The sequence below is a fragment of the Oryx dammah genome, unplaced genomic scaffold (assembly GCF_014754425.2).
Source record: "Oryx dammah isolate SB20612 unplaced genomic scaffold, SCBI_Odam_1.1 HiC_scaffold_27, whole genome shotgun sequence".
Taxonomy (NCBI): domain Eukaryota; kingdom Metazoa; phylum Chordata; class Mammalia; order Artiodactyla; family Bovidae; genus Oryx; species Oryx dammah.
Window position 1 is genome coordinate 373,746 of NW_024070211.1, and position 19,418 is coordinate 393,163.

Sequence of the window (19,418 nt, forward strand, 5' to 3'; positions counted from 1 at the left end):
CAGCCTCAGCCCGCCGCCGCCCCAGCCCGCAGCCTCAGCCCGCCGCCACCCCAGCCTGCAGCCTCAGCCCGCCGCCGCCGCCGCCACCCCCCCAGCCTGCAGCCTCAGCCCGCCGCCGCCGCCACCGCGCGCCGCTCCAGCCCCGCACCCCGCTGCAGGCTCCGGGAGGCTCTCCAAGGTCGGAACGCCGCCTGGGCAGCCGGGCTGGAGCGAGGGAGGAAGCGCCGCGCTTCCGCGCCCGGCCTTCCTCCGGTGCCGACACACGGCCTCAGAACCCCTCACCCGCACTGCTTGGGACAACCGAGCAGGTTTACCAACGGCTTGAGACTGTAATAGATGTCAGTTAATTCACCTGTACTTCTCAGGGTCCGATGAGCACAAGTGCTCTTGATGCCAACTGATGGAGAGAAACTCAGTGCCTTGGTTATGCAAGCGAAGCCTCCCGTAACTGTGTAACCACCACTGTGTGACTTGTTACTGACTCCATTTTTCAGGTGAGGAAACTGACGCACAAGATGTATCATTTTCCCAAAGCCAATTGCAGGGTAGTTGGCGTGCGGAGGTAGGATTTGAATTTAGGCGTAACTGGTTCCCAAGCTTTGTGCTTTCCGATCAGATGGGTTCCAGCAAAGTCGCCCTTCCAAGGGAGCAATCTGGTGTGTAGATGCGAACCTTCCTGAAATATCTGTACAGCATGTGGTCTAAGGAAATGCCAGATACAGAGCCCAGGGACTTCAGTCTTCACCCCAGGCACCTAACAATGAAGCAACCTTGAACTGCCAGCCCACCACCCTGGGATAAAGTGGACACTGGGACATCTCACAGGACATGGGGCTGGGTCAGAACCAAGTCTGCTCTCAAGTTGGGAAGGCAAGACGCTATTGAACAGATCTGGGTCAAGCTCACTCTGAAAAGCACTAGATCTGTGCTACACATTTGAATAATGCAAAGACCCCTGGTTAAACACTCATGGAGGGAGTTTTCTGGTGGTCCTGTCGTTAGAAATCTGCCTTGCAATGAAGGGGACACCAATTCAATCACTCATGCTGGAAGATCCCACTTTCCGGGGGGGGGGGGGGCGGCGGCAACTAAGCCTCTGCATGGCAGTTGCTGAACCAGTGGGCCCTGGAGCAGGTGCTCCACAAGAGCAGCCCGTACACCCCAAGGAAGAGTAGCCCCTGCCCACCACAAGTAGAGAAAGCCTGCTCAAAACAACCGAAGACCCTCCACAGCCAATAAGTAAATAAATCTTAGGGGGGAAAAAAAGCCTTTTAGTTAGGAAATGTCACTGCAAAAGAGAAACGGTAGTTATATTTAAAAATAAATATTAAAATCATATCATTAAAAATCCCAGGCTTGGCTTCCTGGCTGGCTCAGTGGTAAAGAATGTCTGCCAATGCTGGAGACACAGGTTTGGTCCCTAGTCCAGAAAGATTGTACATGCCTCGAGACAACTAAGCCTGTGTCTCCCAACTACTGAGCTTGTGCTCTAGGGCTGGAGAGCCACAAATACCGAGCCCATGTGCACAGCTGCTGAAGCCTGAGTGCTTACAAGACAGGAGGCTGCGACGAGAGGCCCACGCACGGCACCCAGAGGAGCCCCACCCACCGTGGGAGAAACGCGCTTGCAGCAGGGAAGACCCCCGCGTCAAATAGTAAACTTCTTAAACCTCAAGCTTAAGAACTGTCATGGAACGTGTGGACAAGTCCTCACCCCCAAATACTCTGTGGAGCTCAGTGTTAGAAATAATGGGCCAGCTTGTAAATGCTTCCTCTTAAAAATGCAGGTTCTACCTTTTGGCTCTCTGGAGGTCAGCAACAAGCACCTCATGAAAGGCAGCAAAAAGGGAACCAAGAAGGAACTGGTTGGTCTGTTTTCTAAGAAAGATTGGTATAATGTGAAAGCATCAGCTACGTTCAATATAAGGAATATTGGGAAAACACTAGTCATAAAATCTCTGGGAACCAAAATCCCATCTGATGGCCTCTGGGGTTGTTGTTTTTGAAGTGAGCCTTGCTGATGTGCAGAATGATGAAGTGCCATTTTAAAACTTCAAGCTAATTACTGAGGATGTTCAGGGCGAAAACTGCCTAGTTTCCATGGCAATGATGCCTCTGACCAAACATGCTCCAAGGTCAAAAATGGCAGACTGTGAATGAAGCTCATGTTGATGCCAAGATTACTGATGGTTATTTGCTTGTCTGTTTTCTCTTGACTTTACTAGGAAAAAAGAAAAGAAAATGAAACTATCAGATTCAGAAGAACTCTTATGCTCGGCACCAACAGGTCCACCAAACCCAAAAGAAGATGATGGAGATCATGACCGAAGAGACGCAGACAGATGACTAGATAAAAGTGGTCAAGAAGCTGATTTCAGACAGCATTGGAAAAGACCCAAACGGTTTATCAGTCTACTTACCCACTCCATGATGTCTGTTAGAAAAGTAAAAATGCATACACACACACACACACATACAACTGAGCCATCCATGGTGGTTCAATGGTAAAGAATCCGCCTGCCAATGCAGGACCTCAGGGTTTGATCCCCGGGTCACATAACTGAACCACTTTGCGGTACGCCTGAAATTAACACAGCATTGTGAATCAACTATATTTCAGGTAAACTTTTTCATATAAATGAATAAATAATAAAAAGCTGAAGAAGTTCAAGTTTGCATTGGGAAAACACATGGAATTTTATAGTGAGGTGGTGATTCTGGAAAAGCTACTGGGAATGAGACAGGTACTAAAGTTGAATGAGCCAACAGATGTGGGCCATGCGTCCAAGAATCTTATTAAAGTTCAGACTTTTAACGATGATAAAAATCTTGTGTAAAAAACTGTAGGTTCCAGGGCCCAGTCTAGACACTGCCTCAGACTTCTTCTAAAGCTCCCCAGGGATTCTGATGGCCAGTTGGGTTTGGAACTCCCAGATCATGATAGAACAGGTTCAAATACAGAACCACTCCACCGTGAATCTCCTAGCTCAAAGATAGCTGGGACTTTTTGTACACCGCTTTATCACCAAATAGAGACTGGCACACATTAAAGACTCACTAAGTGTTGCACGAATAAATGAACTGGGAATTTGAAAACAAGGCATCCAGTCAAATATTAGTGAGTACCCATGGCAGCCCACTCCACTGTTCTTGCCTGGAAAATTTCACTGCCAGAGGAGCCTGGCAGGCTACAGTCCACGGGTCACAAAAAAGTTGGACATGACTTCATGACTAAATAAGAACAATGTGCCAAGCCATAGTAATGTACTTTTTTTAAAAGTCTAGTAATATACTTTTAAATAAAACAACAAAGTCCTTGACCTCATGGAGGCCCCACAGTTTACTGAGAGAGACAGAAAATACTGTGTAAAAAGGCCAATAAAAATTATCACTGATGATAAGCCCCAAAGTATTATTATTATTAGAGCAATGACAGTCAATGTATAATGTATATTTTTATTATGTACCAAACACTGCTACTTTAGCTTGCCTGGTGGCTCAGACAGTAGGTAGAGTCTGCCTGAAATGCAGGAGACCTGGGTTCTGTCCCTGGGTTGGGAAGATCTCCTGGAGAAGGAAATGGCAACCTGCTTCAGTATTCCTGCCTGGAGAATCCCATGGACAGAAGAGCCTGGTGAACTCCAGTCCATGGGTTGCAAAGAGTTGGACAAGCGACTACCTCTTCTACGTGTACAGCCTCTAAACACTGCTGAGTAAGTGCCTTTGTGGAGCTTGTTTTGCAGACGATGAACCTGAAGGACACTGGGAAAGTGGCTGAACCTAAAGTCACAGTGGGTTTGAACCCAGGTGGTCTCTCTTCAAAGACTTTGCTACTGAACTCTGTACAATGTTGCTTCTGACAAACAAAAGGAACATAAGATTAAGGTCAGTTAATATATGGCCTGGAATATCAGGAGAAAAACGATATTACCTCCTAGGTCATGGAGGTTTGGGGGTAGGGAGGATATATGATGAAATGATGTTTTAGATAGAACAGTCTCTCTGCCGGTGAAGACAGACTGGGACGTGACTGGAGATGAGGGGACAAAAATAAAGCTAGGATGAGAGGGCTGGCGATGATCCGATCCCTCTAGTATCATCCAGAGGCCACCACAACAGTTACCGAAATGAATTTCTTATGTATTTACTTACTTAGAATAAATAATACACGCACATAAAACAAATTTCAAAGGGTACAAAAGGACATATAATAAAAATGAAGTCCATCCTACCGTCTCCCAGCTTCCTGGTAAACTTTGGCTCTCCACCAAGGTGACCACCGTTACAAGTTCCTTATATCTTTCTAGAGATGCATGCACAAATACACATATAAATTTAAAAACCTACAAAAAGCAAACTCTATACACTGCTCTGTACCTTGTTTTTCTAATAACTATGGTTCTTTGAGACCTTTTGAAGTCAGTTTATTTAGAACTGCCTACGTTTTGTTACTAGTTCATTCTATTCCTTTGCATGGCTGGTGCATATATTTTTAAAACAAATCCTCCAGTGATAGGAATTTGTTTCCAGTCTTCTGTGATTATAAACAAACAGCAATGAATATCCTTATACATTTATTTGCATATGAGTAAATGTTATCTGTAGGGAAATTTCCTAGAAATGCAGTTGCTGGGGGACTTCCCTGGGCAAGGACTGAGGCAGTCCAGTGGTTACAACTTCACCTTCCAGCGCAGAGGGTGTGGGTTCCGTCCCTGGTAAGTAGGCTCCTACATGCCTCCTGACCAAAAGACCAAAACATAAAACAGAAATAATATTGTAACATATGCAGTAGAATTTATAAAATGGTCCACATAAAGAAAACATTTTAAAAAATGGAATTGCTGGGTTAACAGACATGCACATTTTAAATACTGGTAGGGGGTTCATGGGCTTTCCTGGCAGCTCAGCTGGTAAAGAATCCACCTGCAATGCAGGAGACTCCAGTTCGATCCCTGAGTTGGGAAGATCCCCTGGTAAAGGGATAGGCTACCCACTCCAGTAATCTTGGTCTTCCCTGGTGGCTCAGAAATTAAAAATAATTTACCTGCAATGCAGGAGACCTGAGTTCAATCCCTGGGTTGGGACTATCCCTTAGAGGAGGGCATGGCAACCCACTCCAGTATTCTTGCCTGGAGAATCCCCAGGGACAGAGGAGCCTGGCGGGCTACAGTCCATGGGGTCACAAACAGTCAGATACGACTGAGAGACAAAGCACAGCACAGGTGGTTCATAGAAAAATCAAGGGAATTCCAAAAAAACATCAACTTCTGCTCCACTGACTATGCTAAAGCCTTTGTTGTGTATGGAGTACAACAAACTGGAAAATTCTGAAAGAGATGGGAATACCAGACCACCTTACCTGCCTCCTGAAAAACCTGTATGCAGGTCAAGAAGCAACAGTTGGAACTGTAGGGAAATTGGGAAAGGAATATGTCAAGGCTGTATCTTGTCACCCTGCTTATTTAACTTATATACAGAGTACATCATGAGACATGCCGGGCTAGATGAAGCTCAAACCAGAATCAAGATTGCTGGGAGAAATAACAACCTCAGCTATGCAGATGACACCACCCTAACAGCAAAAAGCGAAGAGGAGCTAAAGAATCTCTTGATGAAAGTGAAAGAGCATAGTGAAAAAGGTGGCTTAAAACTCAGCGTTCAGAAAACGAAGATCATGGCATCGAATCCCATCACTTCACGGCAAATAGATGGGGAAACAGTGGAAACAGTGAAAGTTTATTTTCTTAGGCCCCAAAGTCCCTGCTGATGGTGATGACAAGCCATGAAATTAAAAGATGTTTGCTCCTTGGAAGAAAAGTTATGACAAAGCTAGACAGCGTATTAAAAAGCAGAGACATCCCCTTGCCAACAAAGGCCCATCTAGTCAAAGCTATCGTTTTTCCAGTAGTCATGTATGGATGTGAGAACTGGACTATAAAGAAAGCTGAGCACTGAAAAATTGATGCTTTTGAACTGTGGTGTTGGGAGAGGACTCTTGAGAGTCCCTTGGACAGCAAGGAGATCAAAGCAGTCCATCCTAAAGAAAATCAACCCTGAATATTCATTGGAAGGACTGATGCTGAAGCTGAAGCTGGGAAAGATTAAAGGCAAGAGAAGGGAGCAACAGAGGATGAGTTGGTTGGGTAGTATCATTGACTCAGTGAACATGAGTTTTGAGCAAACTGGAGATAGTGAAGGACAGGGAAGCCAGGCATGCTACAGTCCACAGAGTCCCAAAGAGTCGGACAGAAATGAGCAACTGAACAAGACGTGGCCATTTATTTCTTAACTGCCTACTTGCCCTCAGCTTGGAAGTCAGATGGAAAATGTTCTCACTATGGGCTTTACTCTTATATTTCTATCACACGCCAGATTGTTTCATGTCGTAGATCAAATGTACCTAAGTTCTGAGTGCAAATCACTAAGCCCCAACCATGGTATAACGAACATATTTCATAAGAAAGAGAAGCTTGTCCTTTAGGGTCTCTGCCTGTGCTTGTTTATGCCACTGCACTAACTTTGGGGGCTTTCCCCCTGGAGGAAGAAACTGCCACCACTTCCTCAATTTATTCATTTTTGGCCATACCACAGAGCATGTGGGATCTTGGTTCCCCCATCAAGGATTGAACCAATACCCCCTGCATCGGAAGCACGGAGTTTTAACCAGTGGACCACCAAGGAAGTCCCCCACTTCCTCAATTTTAGACTTCACTTGATTCCGTCCCTTCATTTTAGAGATGAGGAAGGGACTTGCCCAAGATCACAGGCCTACATGATTAATTAGGACTGGGCTCTTGATTACCTATTTGGTGGAACAAAAGCTGTTTCCTTTGCAGCATCCTCAAATGATCTCCAAGATATCTATCTTTCTGGTCTCCTGGAAGATTCAGTCAGGAATGCTCAACAAACTCCTTTGTTAAAGCTCCTTGCCAAAGTAACACAACTTTAACAAACTATCGCCCTCTGCTGGTAACATGCAGTAACTTACAAAGGCTTAACTGACTGCAACTAGGAAAAACTATCGAGAAGGCAATGGCACCCCACTTCAGTACTCTTGCCTAGAAAATCCCATGGATGGAGGAGCCTGGTGGGCTGCAGTCCATGGGGTCACGAAGAGTCAGATACGACTGAGCAACTTCACTTTCACGCACTGGAGAAGGAAATGGCAACCCACTCCAGTGTTCTTGCCTGGAGAATCCCAGGGACGGGGGAGCCTGGGGGGCTGCCGTCTGTGGGGCCGCACAGAGTCGGACACGACTGAAGTGACTTAGCAGCAGGAAAAACTACTCACATCTCAAAAAGTGAGGCTTAGGTGATGCCTGATTGATGGTCTCATTGAGCATGTTGCTGCCAAGGCGGTTAGAACAATTTACTTAAAAGGATGAGCTCAGGGCTGCCCTGGTGGCTCAGTGGTTAAGAACCCACCTGCCAGTGCAGGGTACCTGGGTCAGTCCCTGGCCAGCAAAGATCCCACCTGCTGCAGGGCAGCTAAGCCTGTGCACCACAACTTACCTGCAATCTGTGCTGTAGAGCCCATGAGCTGAAACTACTGAGCCCACACACCTACAGCCTACACTTTGCAACAAAAGCCCCTGCAAGGGGAAGTCCACACATCGCAACAATATAGTAGCCCTAAGGCCTGATGCTGGGAGGGATTCAGGGCAGGAGAAGGGGATGACAGAGGACGAGATGGCTGGATGGCATCACCGACTCGATGCACCTGAGTTTGGGTGAACTCCGGTAGTTGGTGATGGACAGGGAGGCCTGGCGTGCTGCGACTCATGGGGTTGCAAAGAGTCGGACACGACTGAGTGACTGAACTGAAAGCCCATGCAGCAATGAAGACCCACCGCAGCCATAAGTAAATTAATCTTTTTTTTTTTCTAAGAATTGAGTTCACAGGACGATGTATTTAAAGTATAGTTCCAGAGAGTGAACAAAACAAAATCTTTGACCTTTCAAGTCGGTCAAGACTTTAATGGTATTAGTAGTATTTTAGAGCAGAGTATGTGAACTGCTGAAAAGTGGAAGTGAAGTCGCTCAGTCGTGCCCAACTCTTTGCGGCCCCATGGACTGTAGTCTACCACACTCCGTCCATGGGATTTTCCAGGCAAGGGTACTGGAGTCGGTTGCCATTTCCTTCTCCATAGGATGGATCCAACCCAGGGATCGAACCCAGGTCTCCTGCCTTGTAGGCAGACACTTTACCATCTGAGCCACCAGGGAAGTCATTTGAACTGCTAGTGGAATGTATATGTGAAGTGCCAATAAGAAACCTAGCTATATGAATTGGAAACATTAGGTCAGTTCAGGGTTGGAGATAGAGTCACCAACTGTGGGTGACTGACACCAGAGGCATCTTGGTAAAAACAATGGACGGAGGACAGACCAAGAGATGACTGAAATTCCAGACACAGGAAGTCATGAACCCAGAAAGCGAGTAAGCATGTTACTGTAACTTCTAAATAAAGACTAGTAACAGTTAACTCGTGACTGTAATCTATCATAACCATCAGGCATACAAATGCAACATCTCTCAACAGGAAACTCACTTGAGAAAGATTAAGTGGCATGCTAAAAATATGAGAAGGAACCTACTCCAAGAAGGCATTCTCAGGTAACTTGACTGCAGCAGCCGAAAGCAGCACTACTACGTGATATGGCTTTAATACTGAGAGGCCTACCGGAGCACGCCAGAGAGAGTGAGGCACAAGCTGCTAGCCTCTTCTCCTGCTTCCATGTTTTGGCAAAAAAAAGAGAAGGATCCGAGAAGTGAGAATCATCAATCTTCTTAAGGCAGGCAGGGGCTTCCCCAGCGGCTCAATGGGTCAAGAGTCCGCCTGCAGTGCAGGAGACACAGGAGACCCAGGTTCGATCCCTGGGTCGGGAAGATCCCCTGCAGAAGGAAATGGCCAGCCACTCCAGTATTCTTGCCTGGAGAACCCCATGGAGAGAGCCTCGTGGGCTACATACGGTCCATGGATCACAAAGAGTTAGACACAAATGAGCACCACCGAATTAAGGCTGGCCAGGCACCGCCATAATGGTAACAGCTAACCCTTAAAACCTGTACTGTAGGTTAAGCATTTTCCCAAGGTTTTCAGCACAGTACAGATTACCTTTGAAGGAGTTGTTATTATTATCCTATCTTAACTGGGGGAAATTGAGGCACAGAAACCCTAAGTACCTTCCAAAGATCACACAGCACGTTAAAGTTGGAAGTGTCCGAAAACAAAACAAACAAATAGAGAACACTTTAGGAAGACACATAAAGTGAGTTTCTAAGGTGTTGTTAATGTATATATCCGTCATTAAAGACTCAGGAGAACGTCAATATTCTGGTCATCCAGCTCAGGTGCAATTCTATCAACTAATGTTGATAAAACAACTAATGTTTTCACCTCACAGTAGAGGATATAGTGTTAATAGATGCTTGGAATACTGCTTTACGAGGAGGACATACTGTAATCATTTTCACTCTATCAGACAGAAATACTAAAATGTATGCATCAGTGGATATTTTTCATCCTTTTGTTACCAAGCAAGGGCTCACTGTCTGACACACACAGAAGCCAACACTATGGCACCAGCTTTTTAAAAAAGAATGACTTTTATTGTGAGGTCAGTCAACAGGAGGCAGGGCTCAAATCTGTCTCCCCATCCAGTGTTCAGGGTGAAATGTAAGGGGTTAGGGGAATTTCAAACTTGGCACAGTCTTATTGGCTAGTCTCGAAGGTCAGAAAGCCGATTGGAAGCAAGCTACTTGGACAGCTGGAAGCTGGATTTTTCTTATTGAAGAACTTCTTGCTGGTAAAAGGCTGCAGTGGCAACATTGTTTCATGAGTTCTATAAACTGAAGATACTAGGTCCCGGCGCCATCCTGGAGACATGGGTTCCCGTCTTCCACATGTGCAGCGCTGTCTGTAAAATAACTCAAGGCTTGATTAATCAACAGCCTATTGAAGGAGGCAAACCAGGGTAAACAGGTCAATGCTTTATGTGCGATTTCAGTTTCCCCCCCCTTTCTTTGTACATTCCTCAGTCTTAAGGGAAACAGGGCAACGTCCGCTCTCGCTGCAGGAAATGCTCTCAGACAGTCGCAGGAACATCACCGACGGAAGTGGCTCACGAGGCAGTCTCTACTTCCGCAGACAAAGATGCGGGGGCGGGCACAGCGAGGGGGAGCGCTCCCGGCTTTCATCCCTACAAGGCAGGCGCCTTCCCCGGGTCCCGCACGGGCTGAGGACCACAGGGTCACACCCTTCCCTGAACGGCGCCTGAGATTTTATTGGTCGATGGGGGTCATGCGTGATACTTGTAAGCTTCTGAGTGGAGGATTTATAGTAAATATTTTCTCCAGCCCCTGAGTTCTTTGCCCGTGTCCAGGGTAAAGCCCACAAAATTCGCCTGCCAAGTTGTTCTTATGAGGAAAAGAAACCAGGAAGGTAAGAAAACAAAAGACTGACGAGTCACCTTCCTAGGACTCTTATTCACAAGCCAGATACATACATACACACACATATATAGATACCTTCCTATTTATTCTAAAAAAAATTAATATGAATCCATTTCTTCCATCTTTCTTCTTTGGTAGAAAAGACCATATTTTTCTTACAATTCCCACCCCCTTTTTATGATGGTTGATTATTCTTTTCTTCGAACTTAGCACTGAATGACTTTCACGTTCAGACTCCTCCAGGGATAGAAGGTTGTTATGACAGGCTGCAGCGGACTGCTGGGTGAGAGCTGTTCCTATTCATCTTTGTATCAGGCTCCTGACACAAGGAATGAGGCAACACCCTAGCGGGGTATTTCAAGTGTGATAATAAGGGTAGTCAAGATAGACATCATGATGTCTCTCCATCTCCCAAACCACTGTTCCATCAAACTAGACAATGGAGCATCTATCCCTGAGTTTTCGGCCGACTCATTACCCGAGGTGGTCAGACCTTGCAGGGCCCTTGTTATTGTGCCATCAGGGGCCGTGTTGTTGGGTATGAAAGCACGACACTGACCTCCTCCCTTTTCTCCCGAAATCATGTCTGAAAGTGAAAGTGAAACTCATTCAGCCGTGTCCGACTCTTCGCGACCCCATGGACTATACAGTCCGTGGAATTCTCTAGGCCAGAATACCAGAGTGGGTAGCCTTTCCCTTCTCCAGGGCATCTTCCCAACCCAAGGATCAAACCCAGGTCTCCTGCATTGCAGAGATTCTTTACCAGCTGAGCCACCCGGGAGGCCCAGAATCGCGTCGAAGGCCAGTCAACCTTCCCCGTGCCGTTCCGCTGGCTATTCCCCTTAGAGCATCTCTGGTATAGTTAACAAACCTCTGTTGGTTACAGTGAATATAGTTTACCCAATCAACATTTTTATTAATGGTGGGCCACCAGAATGATACTGACTCAAACCTCGCTGCCATTTGGTTTCTAGCCTTGGATTCATTAGGAATACCTCTAGGGACCCCAATAGAATAAATATATATGGATCAAATGACCCACCTGGGGCAAGAGTGTTCCTTTTGGCTCTATGGTTAGTCTGCTTAAGAGATGGATCCGAGTGTCGAAATGCCAGGGTGAAAAGGATAGCCAATTGAACGAGAGTGCAAATCCCACTCCAACTGGCCAGTAGAGTCTCAAGCAATGGTCCTCCACAACACCAGATGTCTTCCCAGGCCACAGTTCACGCAGAATGGTTGTTCATTCCCTCAAAGGACTGGCCTTCACTGCACCCGGACACATTCCCCAAGAATGCTAACTGTTCCCCCCACCTAGAGAGGCACGAGGAATAGTTTGCATTATGGAATGGGGGTTTGACAGTCTTTGGGGGCTATGCCTCGGACCCGTCACAGTCACGAACATTAGTGACAAGGCCCTGCGGGATTTATTGCCCCAGGCCACACTGTCCTGAACGAGGAGTGTCGTGCATTCTATGCCCATAGCATCTGCGGTCCATCTGAGCGGCAATGGCACCACTGAGACTCCAGCCTACCTGTTGCACAAGCGTAACAGTTGCTCTTATTTCAAGTGCATACAGAATATTTAATCCATTCCAGCCAGGCATTTGTCTCCTCATATCCTGTCTCAATTTCTATGGTCTGTTGTAAATCTTTTACCCGAATCCCAGGCTACACCTTCCTATCCATCCTGGTAGGTGCCAAGGCTATAAGTTACTACTGCAAATCCACTGAGTTTCATATCAATCATTCTCAGTAAGGGTAATAATAGGCTTCCCAAAGTACTCGGCCTAGTTTTATAATAATACTAAGTTGATCATTCTTAGTATGATTTAATTGTTCCCAACATAAAGAGCTTTTAAACTTAACCACACCCTGGTGTTAAGCATATATAGATCCATCCCACAATTGTGGGAACTTTCCTTTTAGTAGACAAGAGGTCACATTTTTTTTGATTGAGACTTAGCTTGTTACTGAGTTTAAACTACCCTAAGAAAACACTTAAATCTACGAGCCAGGGTCAGAGCAGGTATTATTAACTGACCAAGTGAGAGGATCCCATCTAGTAATATCATGAATAGAGAGAACAGGACTGAACTCTCTTTTAAAATAAACTTTCTAGGGTCTATCCAATCAGAGCCCTGGAGAGGAGAAATCCACCAAGGTAACCCAGAAGTACTAGGCCACAACCCAACAACTGGATTGAGCTTTAAATTAGCATAGAATCGTGTCTATGATAGAAAACGTTTGATTGATGTGCAAAGGTCCAAGAAATCAAGAAAACGTTACGAATGATCCTCGATTCCCGTCGGGCATCTCGGGCAAGCTGTCTACTCCCGATGCCGCCGTCCTCTCATCCTAGTGCAGTTTCCTCTGGTTGAGCATCGTTTGAAGGTGAGTTTGAGGTCAGCCGGTCCTCTTTATAGACCAGTCCAGTGTAGGGGCCTTTGGAAGTGGGAGTTAGTCCAAGAGTCAATTTTCCTTCAATTTCACTGTGCATGAGCCAGTTAAGAGTAGCTGATAAAAGGTCCTTCCAGCCAGGTTGGAGACAGTTCCTTAAATTATGTCTTTTTCCAGTCTTGGTTGCAGGTCGCGAGGCATCTGATCTTCATCCAAAGACAGATTATTGAGCTAAGCTTCAGGAACAAACTAACAGTATCCTTTAATAATTCAATTAAATTTTACATTAATATATCCTAACAGCAGAGATCTATTCAGGAAATGAGTCTTAGTAGATACAGACTTTCATTAACAAACTGGGATTTAACACTCATTGAAACATCCTTTTCTCCCTAAAATCACCCTCATTTTTACCAAATATAACCAAATTAAGACTTGTTTACAAAGTAGGTCTATTCTCAATAAACTTGACCTGATTATTTATATAAACATAATTGATCATAAACTTTTTTTTTTGCTTTGCTGAAACTTTTATGGAGTCTCAAACTTAACTTTAAAATAAAACCTTTCAGGGGTAGGAAAGTCATCCCAAAGGCTTATCATAGATTTTGCCTAACAGATCTAAGTGAATTCCTCCCTTTCTCAAGGTCTCCAAAACAGATTTCTGTACCTATTAGTGAGATAACCTTTCTAATTTATCTGATAATTAAAAACCCTAAGAGTTTCCAACTTCTGAAGGGCTCAGATAGAGAAAAAAGGTAAATGTTTCAATTTGTTTATTAAATATCATTTTACCAAATTACTGTTAAGTCATAATTAGTTTGAGGGGAAGGTTTCCTAAGATCTGGAAAACAGATTCAAACCAGTAATTTTTCAGAAACCATAAAACTGATAAGCATATTTGCCAATTCATTCAGTCCTTTTGTTAACCTTTTTTACACTCATCAGGTTTCCCACTAGAATCCTTTAATTTCTTACCCAGTTCAGAAACTTGTATTTATCCAAAAGTCCTTTCTATAAATCTTCTTGAAGAGGAAGCATTTTCACAAGAAACTTGGTTAGTGCTGTGACAACACTTTAAGATAGTAATTAGAGTTATGGCAACATTTTACCTGCATGTATCAGAATTTACATATAAATTGTTTCTAGGATATCTGTATTAGTAACATTCACCATACAATAGACCCGAGACTTATTGTTCACCTAACAATACTTCCCATGTAATTCAACACGGAAGTTGAACCCAATTAATGTAATATCTCCCTTTGGGATGTTTCAGGGGCCCTCTGAAGCATCCCAAAGTTAGCTAGAAGCCAAAAGTGCTTCATAGAATGATTTAGGAACTTACACCTATTGTCAAATGCAGTTCAACAGCTGAAGAAAGTGTGTCCTTTTAACAGAGAGAAAAGCCAAATTCAAGTTTTTGCGCCAGCTTATTTTTAGTCATTAACAGTCCCAAATTTCTTTAGCTTCTTTGTAAGAGGAAACTAATGTTCAGTAATGTTTCAAAATCTTACTTTATTTGGAAATGAGCTAGCTAGTCAGTGAACTTCCATCACTTAGTTTAGCACAACCCTTAGAAATTCAAGTTACCCCAGTTTGGACAGACTATTTCAGACAGACATTCCTAAAGCATAATTATTCTTAATAGAGTTTATCTAAAAGCTCGTATCTCATTTACATTTTTTTGAAGTTTTTTCACTCAAAAAGACCATATTTTTCTTACATAGCTGCTTCTTGCTGAGTAGCAGTATAGATTATTATAACAGGAATGAAATTGTTTTTGCACTTGATTGTAAACATTCCCAAGTCCTGCTTTGAATTCTAAAGTCTCAGGCAATCATCATGAGAGTGGGGGAGGTCTTTTTAAATATACGAGACAGATAATAAGTAAAAAAATTGGTGAGTAAAAAGATTAACCCTGTGAAACACAGAACTATGACTCTTAATTTTAACAGTCCTCCAAAAACATCCTTATTCTTTAGGAGTCCATGAAACCAAGAAAAAGAAATGCAAGAAAGCAAAATGGCTGTCCGAGGAGGCCTTACAAATAGCTGTGAAAAGGAGAGAAGCGAAAACCAAAGGAGAAAAAGACAGACATACCCATTTGAATGCAGAGTTCCAAACAGCAAGGAGAGATAAGAAAGCCTTCCTCAGCGATCAAAGCAAAGAAATAGAGGAAAACAATAGAATGGGAAAGACTAGAGATGTCTTCAAGAAAATTACAAGGGAACATTTCATGCAAAGATGGGCACAATAAAAAACAGAAATGGTGTGGAACAGAAGCAGAAAATATTAAGAAGACGTGGCAAGAATACACAGAAGAACTATACAAAAAAGATCTTCACGACCCAGATAATCATGATGGTGTGATCACTCACACTCACCAAGAGCCAGACATCCTGGAATGTGAAGTCAAGTGGGCCTTAGGAAGCATCACTACGAACAAAGCTAGTGGAGGTGATGGAATTCCAGTTGAGCTCTTTCAAATCCTGAAAGATGATGCTGTGAAAGTGCTGCACTCAATATGCCAGCAAATTTGGAAAACTCAGCAGTGGCCATAGGACTGGAAAAGGTCAGTTTTCATTCCAATCCCAAAGAAAGGCAATGCCAAAGAATGCTCAAACTACCGCACAATTGCACTCATCTCACATGCTAGTAAAGTAATGCTCAAAATTCTCCAAGCCAGGCTTCAGCAATACATGACCTATGAACTTCCAGATGTTCAAGCTGGTTTTAGAAAAGGCAGAGGAACCAGAGATCAAATTGCCAATATCTGCTGGATCATCGAAAAAGCAAGAGAGCTCCAGAAAAACATCTATTTCTGCTTTATTGACTATGCCAAAGCCTTTGACTGTGTGGATCACAATAAACTGTGGAAAATTCTGAAAGAGATGGGAATACCAGACCACCTGACCTGGTTTCTTGAGAAACCTGTATGCAGCTCAGGAAGCAACAGTTAGAACTGGACATGGAACAACAGACTGGTTCCAAATAGAAAAAGGAGTACGTCTAGGCTGTCTATTGTCACCCTGCTTATTTAACTTCTATGCAGAGTACATCATGAGAAACGCTGGGCTGGAGGAAGCACAAGCTGGAATCAAGATTGCCAGGAAAAATATCAATAACCTCAGATATGCAGATGACACCACCCTTATGGCAGAAAGGGAAGAGGAACTAAAAAGCCTCTAGATGAAAGTGAAAGTAGAGAGTGAAAAAGTTGGATTAAAGCTCAACATTCAGAAAACGAAGATCATGGCATCCGGTCCCATCACTCCATGGGAAATAGATGGGGAAACAGTGGAAACAGTGTCAGACTTTATTTTGGGGGGCTCCAAAATCACTGCAGATGGTGATTGCAGCCAAGAAATTAAAAGACGCTTACTCCTTGGAAGAAAAGTTATGACCAACCTAGACAGCATATTAAAACGCAGAGACGTTACTTTGCCAACAAAGGTCTGTCAAGGTTATGGTTTTTCCAGTGGTCATGTATGGATGTGAGAGTTGGACCATAAAAAAAGCTGAGTGCCCAAGAATTGATGCTTTTGAACTGTGATGTTGGAGAAGACTCTTGAGAGTCCCTTGGACGGCAAGGAGATCCACCCAGTCCATCCTAAAGGAGATCAGTCCTGGGTGTTCACTGGAAGGACTGATACTGAAGCTGAAACTCCAATCCTTTGTCCACCTGATGTGAAGAGCTGACTCATTTGAAAAGATCCTGATGCTGGGAAAGATTGAAAGCGGGAGGAGAAGGGGACAACAGAGGATGAGATGGTTGGATGGCATCACCAACTCAATGGACATGGGTTTGAGTGAACTCCGGGAGCTGGTGATGGATAGGGAGGCCTGGCATGCTGCGGTTAATGGGGTCGCAAAGAGTCAGATACGACTGAGCAACTGAACTTAACTGAAACCATGTTATCTTAAACATTTTTAGTGATTGAATATTTATTTATATAGGCCTGGACCAGACTTCTGGACAGAAGCTGTCTACTTTGAAGATGTCCTCATCTCTTCCCAGCCAGGTGGAGTCTTAGCTGTCCTGTTTCTAGATGAAAAGTAACTTAAGGTCAGTTAAGGGTTCACAAGTATAATCAGGGGTCAAGAAATCAGTAAGGGGTTTCCAGGCCCCACCAGTATTAAGGCGGCTGGCATGCTTACTTTCTCCTGTCCATAAAGAGTGTGCCCTGTTTGAGAACTGTAAAGGGGACAGGGAGCTGCTGGTTAGAACCGTGTACTATTTTTACTCAGGAGTGGTATACGGGGTTTAACTCTTTTTAGCTCTACTGCAGAATGTGTAAACAGAAGAACTTCACAGGGTCTATCCACCTGGGCCACAGCTGATCTTCAGCGAAGCACTGTTTCCAAGTTTCAGGAGGACCCAACTCCCTGGGCTTCCACATTGCAAAGGAATGTCTGTGGGAAACATTAATCAACTACAGAATAAGACAGCACCAAGAAATTTTACACATTTTATACTATCTAATCATTTTACAATGTGATCACTTTCAAGACTGCAATAATGCTTAGTCTTAAGGCAGGGTCTCCCATGTAACAGTTCGTAAGGGCTCAAGTGGCCCTTGCTTCTAGGGGCCATTCTTACCCTCCTCAAAAGGGCAACTGTTAAGACCTCATCTCAAGTGAAGTTGGCTTCCTGACATACTTTGAGGGCTCCATCAAGGATGTAACTTCTATCGTAGCCCAAGGGCCCCGGAGACCCCTTGAGTTACCCCAGCTATGAAATCTCCTCTGCTGTCACTCTGAATTGAAAGAGGCAACCCAAAACGAGGGCTAGTTTCTTTCAGTAAGGGCTTTTTACCTAGGAAGCTCTCTCGCTGGTGTGGAAAATCTTCAACCCATTCTGTGAAGGTGTCCACAAATACCAGCAAATCCCTATAATGTCCCATGGCTCTTGGCGTAATGGTAAAGTCTATTTGCCAATCATCTCCTGGTTCTGCTGGAGGTGGTCCAGTTTTAGGGTTGTTTCTGGTGCAAATCAGGCGGTTTTGTATTATCTTTTGAATGGTCCTTTGCATTTATGGACTAACAATAAACTTTCGTAGACAATGATAGGTCGTATCCTTCCTATAATGGGTTCCTTGATGTAGTTGAGTATAATTCTTCCCATTAAATGCTGCAATCTAAGCACCAGTTCCTGTTCATTATATATCCAGCCTTCTTCGTTTGTTACTCATCATCATCTAAGTCTCAAAAGTCAACATAAAATCCCCCATTCATCATCTCTCCCTAGATCCATTTCTGAAAACTGATCGGTCAGGTCAAGTCAAGGATACTGTTCTTCAATTATTTGTATACAGTCGTGAGCAGGTCCTTCTGTTGCACTGGGGAGCAGAGTGGCTGGGTTTAAAGCAGACACCTCCTTTAATGTTACATTCGGGCTGTCACACAGTATGGCTCGGTATTTTCCTAGCCTCTTTGCAGTAAGCACACATCCGCCCTTTCGTTCAAGTAAAGGCTGCACACGGTGCGGGGTGTGCACACTCGTAGGACCGCCCTTGGTGAACTTTTCAGCTTCCTGTAAAAGGTCACAGGTCGCAGCCACAGCCCGGAAGCAAACTGGCCATCCTTGACTTACAATATCCAATTGTTTGGAAAAGTAAGCTACTGGCCTTCTGGCAGTATCTAAATTTTGAGTTAGCACTCCAAGACTCACACCCTGTCTTTCATGCACAAAAAGGTCAAATGGCTTTCTAATGTCCGGGAGACCAAGGGCTGGGGCTGTTGAAATTTTCTCCTTGATGGTACGGAATGACTCAAGGCATTCAGCAGTCCAGTTTAATGGCTCACTGACACTTCTTTTGAGAGCCTCATAGAGAGGTTTGACTGTGAGTCCAAAGTTAGGAATCCAAATATGACAAAACCCAGCCTTTCCTAAGAATGTTTTCAGTTGCTTTCTGGTGGTGGGTACATTCACCCCAGCTATTGCTTCCCTTCGATCTGGCAACAGATTTCTCTGTCCTTTTGACAACTCAACTCCTAGATACTTTACAGTTGGTTGAGAAATTTGTGCCTTTTCTTTGGAGACTTTATATCCCCGGTCTGCCAAAAAGTTTAAAGTGAGGACTGTATTTTGGTCTGAAGCTTCCTTAGTTTTACTAGCAATTAGTATATTACCCACATACTGGAGTAAGATTCCTTCATTTAATTGGAGATCCTTCAAGTCCTTCAAAAAGGCCTCCACAAAGATGGTGGTGGCATTTTTAAATCCTAGAGGAAGGACCGTCCAGCAATACTGCTGCTTTACATTTGTCTCTGGATCATCCCACTCGAATGCAAACAGTTTCTGGGATTCAGGACTGAGGGGTATGCAATAAAAGGCATCTTTTAAGTTCAGAACTGTAAACCAGCAAAAGTCTCCAGATAAATCTGTAAACAAAGTATAAGGATTTGGCATCACTGAAGGTATATCCTCTACAATTTGGTTGATAGCTCGCAACTTCTGCACAAAAAGATGCTCTCCAGTCCCAGGGTTTTGTACTGGCAAGACAGGAGTGTTATATGGGGACTGGCATGGTTGAACTAACCGGCATTTAAGAAGGGTGTA

At 44.2% G+C, this 19,418-nt stretch overlaps 1 protein-coding gene and 1 pseudogene across 1 annotated transcript in view; one reads left to right on the forward strand and one right to left on the reverse strand.

Annotated features, from left to right (window-relative positions):
- FBXO42 (F-box protein 42) overlaps positions 1–19,418 on the reverse strand; it is a 127,936-nt gene that overhangs the window by 105,226 nt on the left and 3,292 nt on the right. The window lies entirely within an intron of this gene.
- On the forward strand, positions 1,477–2,459 carry LOC120854947 (annotated as a pseudogene).